The sequence below is a fragment of the Delphinus delphis genome, chromosome 5 (assembly GCF_949987515.2).
Source record: "Delphinus delphis chromosome 5, mDelDel1.2, whole genome shotgun sequence".
Lineage (NCBI taxonomy): Eukaryota > Metazoa > Chordata > Mammalia > Artiodactyla > Delphinidae > Delphinus > Delphinus delphis.
In genome coordinates, this window is record NC_082687.1 from 17,261,904 (window position 1) to 17,276,467 (window position 14,564).

Here is a 14,564-nt window from a genome sequence, read left to right on the forward strand (position 1 = left end):
GAACCAATTTTTTTTTTTCTCACCAGACAATGATAAAAATCACATAGTCTCTCCCTTCACCAGCCCTTGGCACTAGCCTCAAGCATCTTCTCACAAGTTAGGATAGAGTCCAGGATAAAAGCCTGACATACTAAAAGGTATATCAGAAACTCTCCACTAAAATATACTTGATATTTTATTATTGAAGTAAAGACAACAAAATAAACCATTCAGCCTTGGGCTTTTCCCCCGTCACCGTGTAGGAGGCTTGAACTGATGTTATGGTGCTTACAAAAAACGCTTACAAGAAGGACCTTTGATTCCCTTTGCCCCAGCTGACATCCTAATCAGCCTGTGTTCTCCAGCCCCCTCTCTCTCAGCCATGAAGGGAGTCACAGCTCACTAAGGAGCTCCCAAGAGAAGGGGCACTGTTTCTCATTCCAAAATGAAGGAGGCTGAAAGCAGTGTTCCCATAAAGTTGCCCTTTGGGCTCTTAGTGGGTTTTCATTGCACTGTGAGGACAGCACCTGAATTCTGACTTCTTGATGATAAAATCTCCTTGTTGATTTTGGTGAGCTGGAGTGACTGAACTGTTACTCCAAGGGTAGAAGATGGCATGTGGGCACAGGATAAGGACATCATGAAAATCATTTTATCTCTCCTTTGGCTTCTGGTGGATACGGACTTTGTTTATTGCTTCCACATGATTCAGTACAGTGGGACCTATTATATTTGTCCCCTATGTATGGCAAGGAATTGTCCTAGGCACTGAGGACACAGGCAAATACAAAACCAAGACCTGCCCTCTAGGAGTTTGATATTCTACTGGAGGATACGAAAAATACACAAGTCAGGTAATTGATGTATGACACGACAAAGAAAAAAACAACTGAATAAGGAAGTGGAAACCAACAAGGGGTATGTTTTCATTAGGGTGGCAAGGGATGGAGTCTGAGGAGTGGCCACTTCCGAAGAGAACTGCATGTAGTCTGTGGCTCCCCCAGGAGAAGGGTCCAGTACAGAGGGAACAGCAAGGCCAAGGCCCTGAGATGGAAGTGGGTTTCACAGGAATAGTGGAGGCCTGTACAAGAAAGGAAGGAAGCAAAGGGGAGAGTAGAAGAAAAAGGGGTCAGAAAAATTGCGGAGATCCTTGAAGGGCCTCGTGGGTCATAAGGACTTTGGACACTGGGAAGCCATTGACAAGTTTTGAGCAGGTGAGCTCCATGACCTGATTTACATTTTAAAACGACATCTTTGGTGGCCAAAATACCAAAATGCCTATTGTATTTATAGACTAAAAACTGCGTGTAAAGCCTTTTCTGTTAATCCTACTCTTAAAGATGATATTCTATGTGACCAGAGAAATCTTCCTTTGAAACAACAGAGTTCACCTTGGTGGTTACTTTTTCTGAACAGCACAGGTGAAATAATTATCACTGGGTAACAAAGAACCACTGTATGTACCCACGTGTAATTCTAGAAGTGGACCTCCCTCTCCTTCATTTAGTTATAATATCCACTAGACCAAGGCTATTTTTCTTTAATATAAACAAAAGTACATTTGAATAAAATTTTAATAAGTTGTAAAAAAATATTCTATGTGACCAAATATTTGGACTCATTCTGGACTTAGGCATTTCAATGTTCTTGGTTTTTTAATTTAACTCTTTTCACAGCCATGTTGAGAGTAAAAATAAATAATTTCTGTCTGTCTTCCATTTCAAGTATTTCTGGATAAGGGATTCAAAAAACTAAAACTGTTTTTGTTTATAACATAAAATATGGAATTGATCTTTCCAGGGTCAGAGATGATTAATGTTTTTACTTTTATACATTATTTTCTTAAACTAGTTCACATATAAACATTTCTATATGTTTGTAAGCAAATATGCTTTCACAGCATACCTTGTATATGTGTAAAGATAAGTATTTAATTCTCACTGTTCACTTTTAACTGACAAAGAAAAAAAGTGAAAATGACAGAAACTGTGGTAGAACCTTACTTGCTGTTCTGGTCCTGGTTGTACCCGTCTTTGGCCAATCCCATAGCTATTCAAGAAATCTTCCCAACAGAGTACAACAGGATGAGAATCTGAAATCATTTCTGATATTCCCTACTAGATATTGATTGTTATATCAAGTAGTAAGTGGTAAAACTTTTAATTGACAATTAGTGTAACTGTGGGTGGATTCTGATTTTGTTTTTAATTCTGTAGATTGTGTTTAAACAATTCAAAAGTATGTTCCTGATTTTGAGATACTAAGTGATATTGCACAGTTGTCACTTTATTGAATGTGTACAACACTCCCATGAAGTTTATAAGTGTACCTTTGTATAGCTTCAGCTGCTAAAATTAAAATTGATCTGTTATGACACACACAATAAAGACATTTTTGGAATCTATCATTATCTCAAAATAAACAGTTTAAAAAATGCTATCACTGGCTGTTGGGTGGAGAATAGACCACAGGGGATGTAGGCAGACTCTTAGATGGCCCCCAATGACCCCCACCTTCAGTGTTCCTGCCCTTCTATAATGCCTCCCCTTGAGGACAGTCTGCTATCATGGACTCATGTGTAATGAATAGAATGACAGAAGTAATGGCATGACACTTCTGAGACTAGGCTACAAAAAGACTGTGGCTTCCATCTTGAGCATTCTCTCTTGCTTCCTCTCTCCCTCTCCATCTCTTAGATCACTCATCCTGGAGGAAGCCAGCTGCCATACTAATGAGCCACCTTATGGAGGGGTCCACACGAGGTGACAAGGAACAGAGGCCCACAGTCCAAAGCCCATGAGGAGCTGAAGCCTGTGACAGACATGTGAGTGATCTTGGAATTAGATCCTTCTGCCCCAGTCTTATGTTGCCGTAATGGCAGCCCTGACCCACAGGTGGGCTGCAACTTCACGAGAGACTTTGAGCCAGAGGCACCCAGCTCAGTGGCAATTCCGTTTCACAGAAACGGTGTCACAATGTATGATTATTGGTTTTGCCATTATGTTTTGGGATAATTTGTTACACAGCAATTGATAACTCATACAGGGGAAATAAGAGTAGAAGCAGAAAGACCAATTAAAGGCCATTGCTGTAATCAAGAGACAACTTAGAATAGGGTAGTAATGGTAGAAGTGGTGAGAAGTGGGCCTGGGCAGGACAAAGGAGATAAGAAAAGCAACAACGTGCTCTCTGTGACCTGGAGAAAGAAAGTGAAAAACTATGGCCCTGATTTCCACTCAGTGGAGAATAACCAGCAAGTCCCACAGTGGAGCTGCATGTTGGCATGACAGAGAGAATAACTCCGGAAGGATTTTGGCTCCTGTGGGAAGGCACGGGGACAAGAAGTCTGAGGACATGGCCTGACCTGAGCCTTGTCTAGCACCCTGTAGCAGGACTGAGAAGCTGATTCCAGGAGCTGGGAAAGGGAAAGGGACAGGATCTGGCATCAGCCTGAATTTACAAACCAAAGATGATTGCAACGGGTCCAGAACACCTCTGTTTGGTTGAAGTAATCAGAGAAACTCACCTGAATAAATATGTCAGGCCAAGTCCTATGATTAAAAATTGTAAAAAGCCATATTCTTTTTTTTTTTGCGGTACGCGGGCCTCTCACTGTTGTGGCCTCTCCCGTTGCGGAGCACAGGCTCCAGACGTGCAGGCTCAGCGGCCATGGCTCACGGGCCCAGCCACTCCGTGGCATGTGGGATCCTCCCAGACCGGGGCACGAACCCGTGTCCCCTGCATCGGCAGGTGGACTCTCAACCACTGCACCACCAGGGAAGCCCAAAAGCCATATTCTTAAGTGCTCCTCTATCAGGGCAGATCACCAGGTCCTGCACCTCCGGGACAAAGAGGCAGGCTGTTACCAGCCATGCAGACATTGGCCCTGGAGGCAGTTATCCTAATGGTTAAGACTATGGGTCTTGGGGCTTCCCTGGTGGTGCAGTGGTTAAGAATCTGCCTACCAATGCAGGGGACATGGGTTCGATCCCTGGTCTGGGGCGATCCCACATGCCGAGAAGCAGCTAAGCCCGTGCACCACAACTACTGAGCCTGCGCTCTAGAGCCCATGAGCCACAACTACTGAGCCCATGTGCCACAACTACTGAAGCCCGCACACTGCAACAAAGAGTAGCCCCCGCTCGCTGCAACTAGAGAAAGCCTGCGCGCAGCAACGAAGACCCAACGCAGCCAAAAATAAATAATAAAATAAAGTTTTTTTAAAAAGCTTCATATCTATTAAAAAAAAAAAGACCATGGGTTTTGATGTGAGGAAGGCTGAGGTAGAATTTCAGCTCCTCTCTTGCTGTGTGACCTCAGCAAACATTTAAATTTCTACAAGCTTCTGCTTTCTTGACTGCAAAATAAGGATACTAAAGGCACTTACCCCTAGTACCTTTAGTACAACAATGAATGGTTGGAAGGATTGGATAAGATAGAGTATGTATTTTTCTTAGCACAGTGCCTGGCACATAGTAAGTTCTCGGTAAATAAGCATTGAGCTGCCACGATGTGAACTGTCACCTGCTGCTGCTGTTCTAAGTCCCTAGAGGAACACACAGGGTGACTGAAGGAGGTGGCAGTGCCCTTTATCTTAAAGCAAAGCTGTACTGCTATGTCTGACATTAAAAACAGGAAGGTACACACATCCCTGTATAGCTATTCTAGGAAAATCTTGATCAAAAGCCCACTTTACCCCATCAGTGAACACAGCTGCTGGTTCCCTCTGCCCTCTTCTCACTCTTGATAAGCCAGCTTTTAACACGCCTTAAAGGCAAGTCCTGCTGCCGAAATGAAGGCGGCCCAAATGGGGACAGGGCGGATTCATGGAGAGTGTCACTCTTTTCAAGCAGCCCTGTGCACACTGTGTCACCACATCTGCCCCTGACATTCACTGGCCACTTTGTGACTCACTGATGTACAAAGAGACAACCCACCGAATAAGCAGGTCAGGAGGGTCACTGGAGGACAAAAGGCCCACCAAGGCACCCACAAGGCATAGGCTAAGCTCGGGGTCCGTATGTCATGTCATAGCTGCGAGGGATACTCCTGCCCAGATGGCATACCCCATGCCTGGGCATTCAGGGTCCTGTCACTAAGAGCTAACACATGACACTGAAGGCAAGACAGACTCAGCAGCTGCTATGTTCAGACACAAAAATCATCACAACCTAAAGCCACCAGCACAAACTCTGCTGGAAGGAGTGGTCACCGTCATGGATGATAACACCACACCATGAATACGGAGAACAACGTTATCAACAACCCAACAAACATATGCAAGTATACACAAAGGCACATCAAACGTTACAACCAAAAACTGAATACTAACATTGGTAACAGGAAAGAACAAAACGTTTCTCTTATGAATACATCTCACCTCAAAGTCCACTGTTTAGTTCAAGATATCCACCTGAAGCCAAGAAAATGTCATCATTTTCTCAGCTTGGCTTCCTGTTCTAAAATGAAAGACTTCAGAAATCCAGACATACTTATAAATCTAAATGCTTTTCTTTTAGATCTATAATTAAGCCACAACCCCCTGCTAACACACACAAACAATTCATATTTGGAAATAAAAGTATCAAAACTTATACAATGTACAAATTTTCTTAATATTCTTCCCCACAGTGGATCTTTGCCGGCATCCTGTCATTTCTAATCTATAGCGTCAGATTGGCAGTTAAACCCAGCAAGAGCTAATGATTGTGACAGGGGAAAGTAATCAGCACATCCATTCATTAGCAACCTGCTCACACATTCATTGTCAATTATAAATATTTGCTTGGGCTAAACTCTGCCATCATCATAGGAGCCATTACCACCTGTAACCACGTGATACATTTGAAGAGTCAAGCTTCCAGCGTTTTGCACCTGGGACTCAATAATCAAAACGTTCATCAACTAACACTTGGGTCCCAGCAGAGTATCTTGCTTGAGATAACAAATGATTATCCTGGACAATGGAACTACAAGTCTCTGATTCATGAGTTTCCCAATTATGTTTCTGGGCTGTATCCATTAGCTTTTGTTGAAAGCCATTTCACTTGCTATTTGGGAATGTTTTTAGGGGACATTCGAGTACACAGTTGGACTTGTACGTCGGCAGATACTGCAGAATTTGGCGGGGGGGGGGGAACTCCAGACCCTACTACATGTAATGGAAGCTGTCCGGTGCCCCGCCCAGATGCCCTTTAGGGGCCGGCGCACCCATCCCTCAGCTGCTGTGACTAGAGGTTGCCAATGACTCACAGCTGCCCTCTTCTCCGGAGGCCTGCTCTCCAACAAACCCAAACCGTCTTGACCTGGAAGCCGTGTCCTCCCCACTTTAAAAAAAAACAAACTAAATTCTGAATTTATTTCACCTCCACATCTGTAATGAAGGTCGGGTAGTAAGATTTGTACAAACCGTGGTAATAGTTTCAACTTAGATATGGAAATGAACATGTGTATTTTTCTGTAAGTGCACAATGGAGCCAGAAGCAGGGCTCATGTATATAGAGCTATGTTTGTTAGAATGTATCCTTCAAAGTGAAATCTTAAACAAAGTTAACAGTATATACTTCTTGTGCCGCTCATAAAACGTATCATCCCAAACCGCCTACCAGGTGGATATGAAATCTGAGTTTGCTTTTACATGCATTCATAAATTACTATTTCAGGGCAACCAGGTGGTACTTGATTGCCAATAATGTGTAATATTTTGGTTTTGCCAAATATATATATTACTGTGGATCTCATGGTACCATATTACATTTTTCCACCAAGGACTTACCGAAATGGAGTACAAAGAGCAAGTTGCTTCTCTCAAGGGAGGGACAGCCGGCTCTGGGGGGCAGTTCATGCTCTGGAGCTTCCCATGGGGCCCAGCTGAAGCTAGTCTCCCACGGAGACCACATTCCAGCTTAGTTTTCCTCCTTTGACCTGTCCTGGTTCTCTCACTCATCTTCTCCCGAGAGGACTCTGGAAATTAATCGCTTGAAAAAGAACCTCCATCTCAGCGTCTGCTCCTAGAAAGCCTGACGCTAAGAACTTCTCTTTACCCTGGATGGGACTGTGCTCCTTCCAGGGCCTCCGTGAGCCCTAAGTCCCACCCTTGAGCTGGTTGTTATTTCCCAAATACTCGAAACAGGTGAGTCTTTCCGTTTGCTGTGTCCCATCCATCCCTAGCACCTGGCACAGTTCTGGCAGAATTCCTCATCACAGCCCAGACCAACAAAATCCTTCTCAACCTTTCTTAGAAATCAATTAGAAAAAGACTCAAAACCCAACAGAAAAATAGGTGTAGGGGATGAATAAAAACAGCCCACTGAGATGGAAATGGAGGCGTAAAAACATAAGAGATGCTCATCCTCACTCAGAATAAGTGAAATCTGAATTAAAACTACACTGAGATACCATTTTTCAATCATTAAATTGGGGAAAATCTGAAATATCGTTTTTTATTCTATCTATATATGCAGTCCAGCGATAGTGGGTTTTTTCTTCCCCTGTTACAAATAAATTGTTAGTCCAAGAAACACCCCTCTGGGATTCCACTGCTGGGAAGTGAATCTCATAAAGCTCTACAAAACCCTTTAGGGCTGTTGGTGAGAGGAGGGTGCAAACCTAAATTATTAACTTGAACATCGACCTCCTCAGGAATGTTACATACTATTTTATGTTCCTTCTCCAGGTCTTAAAGAACGTAGTGCTTTCCTTATTTCCTCTGCTTATCCTACCCAGGCAAGTGTCCTTATTGCCATTTTTATCTATTTCTCACTTTTACCTGAAATCTTTTTTTCTTCAAGAGCACAAAATGTCTTGATAGCATAAGGGCCATACCCTTCAGTTTGCTATATATTTCCTATCCATCTTAGTGTAAAGTGGGATTAAATGGAGTATGCATTTTCCTCTATTATATTGTGCCTGGTAGTTAACTGTACAGGTCCACAGATCTACGTGGTTTATTGCGTGACTTTTTTCAAATATTCGCTTCCTCTCTCTGCAGAAAGATTGTAACTCTTTGCCCCAATGATGTCAAGTTTGGTCTTATAACTTGCATTGGTCAGTGAAATGTGAGCAGAAATGACAGAGGCAACTTCCAGTCAGAAGCTTTAGGATTTATCATGTGGTTCCAACCATCCTGTTATTTCCTCCACTGCAAGACCATCCCCAGATTAGCACATCTCAGGAACGGTTTGTTCCTTTAGCCTGGTCCTGGAATAAAGACGAGATAGAGCAGAGACACGAAGGACACAAAATGTGAGTGAGAAATAGACCTTTGTGGTATTAAGCCCCTGAGATGTAGGAGCCGTTTGCTATCGCAGTATAATCTTGCCCAGCTGACTGCTAAATCTATAAGCTCTGATGCATTTTATTATTATTATTATTTGTATCCCAGAGAGCACCTAGCATAATCCTCTGCCCATAGTGCACATTTAACAAAAATTGGCTGAATATTATTTTTCTCTTACTCTTTCATTTCCCTTCCCTTTCTTTTCTAAACAATTCAGTCCGAAAGCCATTATAAGGGGCAGAGGAAGGTAGGCGTTTGGCAAAGGTGTGAAGAGGAGCTGTCATGACACAAAGCAGGGTGTCAGGGCTTCCCTGGTGGCACAGGTTGAGAGTCCGCCTGCCGATGCAGGGGACACGGGTTCGTGCCCCAGCCCGGAAGATCCCACATGCCACGGAGCGGCTGGGCCCGCGAGCCACAACTACTGAGCCTGAGCGTCCAGAGCCTTTGCTCCGCAAGGGGAGAGGCCACAACAGTGAGAGGCCTGCGTACCGCAAAAAAAAAAAAAAAGCAGGGTGTCAGAGCCTGAGCAAGACCAGGAGGCTTGGTCAAATCAGTAACTATATTATGAATTGTGGGAGTCAAGTTTCTCACTATCAGAGAAGGGAGTTCCAAATATGGAAAGGGGGAAGATTAGAATAGACCCTGTTTAGTTGGACTGGAATTGGAGATATTAATGTGAACACACGGTTTTCAATATATGTAGATAAATATAATTGTAAACATGTGTATATATATAAATTGCCTAGTTCTTGAAAGGGCTTGGGAGTAGCAACTTCCCAATGGAAATGACCACACCCAGCACCAGGTCTCGGCTTCTAAATACTATTCTAAACTAAAGGAATCAGGACTCCTTGGGAAAAGAGCTGATTCCAAAGCTGAGACAGGGAAAGTAAGAAATGAGCCTGGAATATCCTATTCTGCCATAACTAAGGAAGTGCTCAAAAAAAAAAGAAAAATGATGTCAAAAGGAAACAGAATCCAGTTTGAAGAGGCTGCTACTGGCTATATCTGAGTCAGAGCATCAAAATAAATAATGAGAGTAATGAATTAAAACCCAGGAAACAACATAGGAATTCATTATATAAATATCTAGATAGATAAATGGGGAAATTGAAAGTTTGATGAGGAACAGGGCATTTACATAACCTCAAAGTACCACCCCTCAAAATACTCAATTATTAAGAAAGACGTAGTAAACTTACATTGGAGAAGTCTGGCAACCACCACCCTAACCAAGTGATCATGGTTAGTATCACCAGTAATGGAACAAAGTATTATAAAATGTGTGCCCTAACAGGCTGCAGTGAGCCACACAGGACCACTTCTGCGATATCCCTGCCAAAGAAACATAACCAGAATCTACTCATGAGGAGGCATCAGACAAACCCAAACTGAGGAATAGTATAAAAAATGATTGGCCTCCAATCTCCAAAATTCTCAAGGTCATGAGAGTCAAGGGAGGACTTCAAAACTATTCCAGATTAAAGGTGATGAAAGAGAAATGACAACTAATGTGGCTGGGAAGGCAGAGATTTGGAGGGATGCAGCCACACGTCAAGGAATGCTGGCAGCCATCAGAAGCTGGAAGAGGCAAGGAATGAATTGTTCCCTACAGCCTCTGGAGGGAGCATGGACCTGCTGACACCTTGAAGCTTGTTTTGGATTTCTGTGGAAGAAAGTATTTCTGTTTCAGTTTATGGTTATTTGTTACACCAACCAATGAAACGAATTTGGAATCATTCCCTAACACTTAAAGTCACCACGGTAGAGATGATGGCTGATCAAGAAGTAGATGTTGCCGTACCTGGCTACTCTCCGTTACCAATGAATTGAAGCAAGATTGGAGATATTCAACATTTCCCGTATCATCATGCTTGAAGATCCAAGGAAAATCACAGATCTAGTACACTGTTAAAGTGGGTTTATCTTTAAAAAGAAGGCTAACAGGAAAATAGTTAATATTCCTGAAGAGGTAGATGTCCTTGTTAATAACTAAGGATTGTACTCTCCTTTCCTCCACAGCTTGAAATGGTTTTACACAACTTTATTAAATTTATTTCCCAGTAGTAGAATGCCACAGGGGTATCACTTGATCTAACAATTCAGCTGTAGCAGGGTGTATTAGTCAGGGTTATCCAGAGAAGCAGAAGCTACAGGATGTGTATATATACAGAGAGAGAGATTTATTTTAAGAAATAAGCTCACATGATTTGGAGGCTTAGCAAGTCCAAAATCTGCAGGGTAGGCTGGCAGGCTGGAGACTCAGGGAGGAATTGCAGTTTGAGTCCAAAAGCCGGCTGCAGGCAGAATTCCTTCTTGCTTGGGGAAGTCAGTCTTTTTCTATTAAGGCCTTTATATGATTTGATAAGATCCACCTACACTATGGAGGGTAATCTGCTTAAGTTAAAGATTTAAGTTTTTTTTAATACTTTAATTTTTTAACTGAAGTATCATTGATATACAATATTATATGTTACAGGTGTACAATATAGTGATTCATATTTTTTAAAGGTTACATTTCATTTATAGTCATTATAAAATGTTTGCTATATTCCCTGTTTTGTACAATATATCCTTGTAGCTTATTTTATACCTAATAGTTTGTACCTCTTAATCCCTTACCCCTGTACTGCCTCTCCCCACTGGTAACCACTAGTTTGTTCTCTAAATCTGTGAGTCTGCTTCTTTTTTGTTATGTTCACTAGTCTGTTTTATTTTTTTGGTTCCACATATAAGTGATATCATATAGTATTTGTCTTTCTCTTTCTGACTTATTTCACTTAGCATAATGCCCTCCAAGTCTATCCATGTTGCTGCAAATGGCAAAATTTCATTCTCTTTATGGCTGAGTAGTATTCCATTGTGTGTGTGTGTGTGTGTGTGTGTGTGTGTATATCACATAAACATTCAAATGTTAATCTCACTAAAAAAATACCTTCACAGAAACATCTAGAATAACGTTTGACCAAGTATCTGGATACTGTAACCTAGCTAAGTTGACCCAGAATATTAAACTTCACACAAGGAAAAAAGAACCCACTGTCATTGGGTTGGACATATGCATAGAATAAGAGCTCACCTTTTTGGATTCAAGATCATTTACTTTCATCTCGTGTCATTCAGTAATGTGTACACCTTTATCTCATTTTTTTTACTTGGTTTTCATTTTCAGCAGGAAAAGCAGCCTTGAGTATCATCAAAGTTTGGGACTCATTTTGCCACCTGGCAAATGCATTTTGTAACCATCTCACTAGCATAAAACATGTGGGAAAGTTTCTTACTAGCTATTCATGGAGTGAGAAAATCTAGGCCCATCTGCTTTACAGACCTGAATCAAGAAAGGCTACTCTCAGGACCCGGTCTTAAGGGTGCTACAGAAGAGATCTAAGACATAAGGATGTTTTCACCTAAAAGTTTTTGACTGATTTTATTTAGAACAGTCTAACACATTCACTATAGAAAACAAAAGATCAGAGTTCAGCTGTGGCAGGAATCAACTACAAATTACTCATTCTGTTTCAGAAGATGATGTAATTTCTTCTCCCAGGGAGAGAAATGACACTCACCTTGGATCATGTGGCCATGCGCAGGAAAACAGAAGTCAATCCTCAATGGATCTGAGAAATGTCTCTTCCCTCACGCCTTCCTAGCTCTTTGGTTTCTTAGGAATATCAGCTGGGAAAGGATATGTATCGCAACCAAGAGAATCAGGGGGATTGTGAAGTGACCTGTCGATAACATAATAATGATGAATTAAATGTCTGTTTTGTACCAGATGCTGTCCTGGTTACCACGGAGACAAGATGACGACAAAACATGGCCCTTGATCCTCTGTCTAGTGGGAGCAACAAATAAATGAGTCACTGTGATGCATGAGGGAGAGAGCTGCAGGCAAAGAGTTGACAGAAACAAAGGAGGGAGTGACTAACTCTGAGGGTCTAGGAAGACTTCACAGAGGAGGTGACCTTTGACCTGTACCTTGGAAGAGGCTTAAGAGTCTAGCAGGAGGAAACAGAGGATTCCAGAAACTGGGAGTTAACTTTTTGTTTATTTACTTACTGGTTTTATTACTGATTATTAAAGTACTGAAGATTCACTTAGAAAATATGGAATATACCAAAAAATTATAAAGAAGTAAAAAAAACCAAAATGACCCATAACTTTAATATATAGATGCAATACAGCAGCAATAATTACTCTGCCATAATTCCTTATTTTCTTTTTCTATTCATTTTAACATAAAATTATATTTATTCTATAGCTATAACTTTGTATATTGTTTACTCTCAAAACATGTTCTATCATTTAAAAACTTGGTAAACTAATATTTGATAGCTTCTTGAAATCTCACCAAGCAGATTTATCACGATATTTGTAAAAGCACTAGTTTACTGTCGATTTCTGTGCTCCAGGTTTTCATTCATATAAGGCATGTCTTTGTGTGTAAACTTTTGTCATATTTTAGAAGTGGAAACCCTAGGTTAAAGTATTTGAACATTATTAATGCTCTTGATTACTAGCCATATTGTTTTCTAGGACAGTTGCAACAAATTATCACTAACAAAGTTGGAAAGTGCCTTTCTTACTAAACTATCAACTTTGCACAGAATTTTTAAAAATAGATTTTAGCATGCATTCAGTAAAGTGCACTAATCTCAAATGTATAGCTACTGGAATAGTATCACTTTTTACCTATTTGATAATGTAACAGGAAAATTTTTTGTTTCTTTTAAAAAATATGTATGTTGTATTTGTCGTATTTGCTGTAAATATTTTTCCCAGATTGTTGTTTCTTTCCATTTTCTTTGTGATGTTTTCTGACAATCAAACATTTTATTGTTTGTGTTGTCAAGTTTTCCTGTCTTTTCTTTTGAGATGTCTTTCAAGTAGAATTCAAAATATTTCTAGATTTTTTTGAGACTTCTTCTTTGACTCATGGGTTATTCAGAAGTGTGTTGTTTAATTTCCAAATAATTTGGAGGATGATTCAGCTATATTTCTGCTACTGATTTCTAGTTTAATTCCATTGTGGTGAGAACATTCTTTATATGATTTCTAAGTTTGTTAAGGTGTGTTTTGTGGCCTATCGTGGTGAATTGTTGCATGAGCTTAAGAAGAATGTATGTTCTGCTGTTGTTGGATAGAGTGGTCTGCAGATGTCAATAAGATCCAGTTGATTGTGCTCGCTTCGGGAGCACATATACTAAAATTGGAACGATACAGAGAAGATTAGCATGGCCCCTGCGCAAGGATGACACGCAAATTTGTGAAGCGTTCCATATATTTGTCTGTCATACAGAGTGAAGTAAGTCAGAAAGAGAAAAACAAATACCGTATGCTAACACATATATATGGAATCTAAAAAAAAAAAAAAAATGGGGCTTCCTTGGTGGCGCAGTGGTTGAGAGTCCGCCTGCCGATGCAGGGGACACGGGTTCGTGCCCCGGTCCGGGAAGATCCCACATGCCGCGGAGCGGCTCGGCCTGTGAGCCACGGCCGCTGAGCCTGCGCGTCCGGAGCCTGTGCTCCGCAACGGGAGAGGCCACAACAGTGAGAGGCCCGCGTACCGCAAAAAAAAAATGGTCATGAAGAACCTAGGGGCAGGATGGGAATAAAGACGCAGACCTACTAGAGAATGGACTTGAGGACACGGGGAGGGGGAAGGGTATGCTGGGACAAAGTGAGAGATTGGCATTGACATATACACACTATGAAATGTAAAATAAATAGCTAGTGGGAAGCAGCCGCATAGCACAGGGAGATGAACTCGGTGCTTTGTGACTACCTAGAGGGGTGGGATAGGGAGGGTGGGAGGGAGATGCAAGAGGAAGGAGATATGGGGATATATGTATATGTATAGCTGATTCACTTTGTTATAAGGCAGAAACTAACACACCATCGTAAAGCAATTATACTCCAATAAAGATGTTAACAAAATAAACAAGATCCAGTTGATTGATAGCGCTACTCAGGTTATCCACATCCTTACTGATTTACTGCCCGCTTGATCCATCAGCTATTAACAGAGGGATGTTGAAGCCTCTATTTAAAATAGTGGATTTGTCTATAACTCCTTTCAGTTCTCTCAGTTTTTAACTCAAGTATTTTGGTACATATTTAGGTGCATTCTTGTTTAGGGTTGTTATGTCTTTTTGGAGAATTACACCCTTCATCATGATGTACTGCCTCTTTTTTTTTCTTTCGGTACGCGGGCCTCTCACTGCCGTGGCCTCTCCCGTTGCGGAGCACAGGCTCCGGACGTGCAGGCCCAGCGGCCATGGCCCACGGGCCCAGCCGCTCGGCGTCA

The 14,564-nt window shown here is 41.6% G+C and overlaps 1 non-coding gene across 1 annotated transcript; it reads left to right on the forward strand.

Annotated features, from left to right (window-relative positions):
- The first annotated feature begins 13,436 nt into the window (after positions 1-13,436).
- On the forward strand, positions 13,437-13,543 carry LOC132426379 (U6 spliceosomal RNA). Its single transcript, XR_009519673.1, has one exon. It is a non-coding gene; the product is annotated as a U6 spliceosomal RNA (small nuclear RNA).
- Positions 13,544-14,564: the final 1,021 nt, after the last annotated feature.